General features: G+C 41.4%; 1 protein-coding gene across 1 annotated transcript in view; it reads right to left on the reverse strand.

Annotated features, from left to right (window-relative positions):
- The window catches only part of C6H1orf105 (chromosome 6 C1orf105 homolog), a 50,931-nt gene that overhangs the window by 1,033 nt on the left and 46,628 nt on the right, over positions 1-3,270 (reverse strand). The window lies entirely within an intron of this gene.

Here is a 3,270-nt window from a genome sequence, read left to right on the forward strand (position 1 = left end):
AAAAAAAAAAAAAAATACATAGCACAAAAGCCAGGCATGGTGGTATACATCTTTAATCCCATTATTTGGGAGGAAGAGGCTGGCAGATCTCTGTGAGTTGGAGGCCAGCCTGGTCCACAGAGCTAATTCTAAAACAGCCAGAGCTACACAGAGAAACCTTGTCTTGAAAAGAAAAAAGAGAAAACCAAATATATCTATCATTCTTGGTATGACGTTCCATGCCTTTAATCCTTGTGCTTGGAGGAAAAGGCAGGTAGAACTCTATGACTTCCTTGCTGGCCAGTGTTGCACCGTGAGACCCTGTCACAAAGCACACACTGCTGCAGAGGAAAACTACGATCAATTCTCACTTGAATGACGGAGCATCTTTAGTTTGTGGCAAGGCCATGATAGAGAGTGAATTAGGGATTTGACCACTGAGGGAAACACTACAATGTCAGCCCATTCTTCAAGGGTGTTTGGTTCCCACAGCCACACCCTGGGCTTTAGATTGCACTCTGAGTGGTGCAGCGGGCTGGGTACAAATGGGATGGCTGGAGTCATATCGCTAGCCATAAAAATGCAACAACAGTGAAAAAGCAAAGAAAACCAGGCAGATCTGTGTCAGTGGAATGAAGAATTTCTGTGGAACTACCCTGGGGAAGGGTGAATGAACACCTTGCAAAGCACTCTTGTTTAATGGTAAGAGAAGGAGAGCACAGATGATACAGAGAGAGAGGAATTGTCAAACGCCAAATGAGCATGGAACATTTGTTATTGGGTACCCAAACTTGACTTTAATGGCAAAACTTCCTGAGGGCCAGAAATAAAATGTATTCTTTCAACTGAACACTTGCCTGAACTTGATAGGACTCAAGGTTTATGTCTGTCTGCCTGAGTGTCAGCAAGACAATTATGCAGACAGCTCATTGGGTTTCCAATGTCAAAGCTAGATAATCTCCTTGGCACTTTCAAAAGGTCTTTTGTTTCATCCTGTTCTGTTTTTGAGTCAGTGGAACTCTAAAGTAGTTCAAAATCCCAAGAGAACTGAAGGGCAGTGTTTGCAGAATCCTCTCTGTCATCTTCTGGCCTCTAGCCACTCAGTTCGATGTTTCGGAGCTTACCAATGTTATCACAACTTCTTTCTTGATTTTATACATTTTATTCTTTATACAATTTTCTCAAGGTGAGAATCTAGGGAATAAAGTTCCCTAACTTCTTTTCCCAAGTTGGAATCACCACTGAATGGCCCTTATTTATCATCCAGTAAAATTTCCCTGAGGTAGCAGATACCTGTGCCTCACTTGGCTTTTCTGCACTTTCCCGAACAGGTGACTAAGTGCCTTGCCAAAGACTTCACAAAGAAAAAGCGATAGCACACTGTGAGTGAGCACAGCTATTACCCTTCCAGCCTGCCTTGCTGATGACGTTCAATGATTGCTTCTATGTTCCTGTCCAGACAGTAGGATGGTTGGTACTATGGAAAGTGTTATTACTGAAATTGCTGGGTAACTCATGTCCCATGCACTTTGTGTGTGTGTGTGTGCGCGCGCATGCACATATGAGTATATGTGTGCATGTGTGTCTTTCTGTCTGTGTGTGTTTCTCCTAATGAAATGATAACTTCTTCAAAGGCAGAATCACAACACCTAACCAAGTCTACCTTCAAAGCCCCAAATTTATGGGTCTTAGTTTGTGGTTTTCCAGTTAGTAAACCTAGGAATGGCCTTGCCTTTATTTTAAATACATTTTAAATATGTCGGGTATCTTCTGCATGGATACAGTACAGCAGGAGATGTTGCTCACCTTGTTAGGTTTACACATTTTAAAAGAAATCGAACAGAGCTACAATTACATGTGTGAAAGAACTGTTTAATAAAGTGTGAGATTAAGTTGGTTTTAAGTAGAACATAGTTGAAGACATGAATGATTAGCCTAGTTTGCTCCAGGGGTTAGTTTATCTTTTTTTCACTGCCTTTTTCCTCTGGATACTCAAGATTGCCCCCCATGGCCTCCTGTATGAGAGTCAAGCACCAGATATTTAACGCAATCTTGGGTATTTCTCCTTCCCGGTCTCTCGCTTGTGTGTGTGTGGGTGCATGCGCAGGTGCCGCCCACCTTGTTTTGTGAGACAGGGTCCTTCGCTGGCCTGGGCTGACTGTTCAGCAATCCCCAGGGATCTGTCTCCCCCTCCCAGCTCTAGGACTATAGATGTCTGCTGCCATACCCACACTGTTTCAGTAGCTTCTGAGGCTTCAATGCCAAGCTTTCAAGGAAAGCATTTTACTGTCTGCCCAAGACCTATATCTTGATGATTAATAGTTTTATTTTTAGGTTTGTTTATAGGCAGTAATCCCATGGTTCTTCCTCTGTTGGGCAGTACCACTCTTACCCCTGTAACACCCCTCCACCCGAACAGCTGCAGCTGAAATAAAAACAGGGCTACCTCCTGGTAGTGTCTTAAGCTTCTGGCCAAGTTTTCATTCAGTATGTGACCACTGTGGGGAGCATTTAAGATCTAAACCATAGCATGCTGTCAACATACGGCAAGTACTAACATGTTCTTCTTAATGTAGTTTGGAGAGCTCTAGATGAGGCCATCTTTAGGAGATTTTGGAAGCATTTTATCTCCTAAACTACACAATGTCAAGATTACCTCCAAAGCCCTATATAATTGTGCAGGAGGTTAAGTAGTTCCCCTAAGTCATGAACGCAGGCAACCCAAGTTCTTTTGCTGAAGTATGCATAAACAACAAACAATAACTAAAGAAAACTTTTCTGAGCTTGTTAAATTGTCTGAAATTATATTAGAAATCATGGATACTTTTTTTTAAAGTTCTTGAAGTCTAATTGCAGTGAAAATAAGAATCATAGCCTACCAGAAACATAAGACAAGGAAGCAGGTTTTGTTGTTTTTGTTCTCTTTGTTTTTCTTTGTTTTGGTTGAGTTCAATTTGAACACTGGCTCATTTTTCTGAGATCTCTTAATTCCATTCTTCAAAAGCTGTTGGCACAGGTTGAGTTTCATAGGTTGGTCTAGCATCCATTTAGTCAGGAGGGTAGGATTCCAATAGGCAGTTGCTTCCTAAGAAACTGAAGGGCTTCTTTTTTAATACAAAACCTCTTGAAACTTGGTTTGGAACATATATGACCATGGATATAAAATCTGAAAGTTTAGGATTATTTTTTGTATTCCAAACACTGTTGATGGAGGAAGGTCATTGGTTAATTAAATAAAGAAGCTGCTTGCCCTGATAGGTTAAAACAGGAGGGAGGAGTAAACAGAGCAGA

The sequence above is a fragment of the Microtus ochrogaster genome (genome assembly GCF_000317375.1).
Source record: "Microtus ochrogaster isolate Prairie Vole_2 chromosome 6 unlocalized genomic scaffold, MicOch1.0 chr6_random_2, whole genome shotgun sequence".
NCBI classification, from domain to species: Eukaryota; Metazoa; Chordata; class Mammalia; order Rodentia; family Cricetidae; genus Microtus; species Microtus ochrogaster.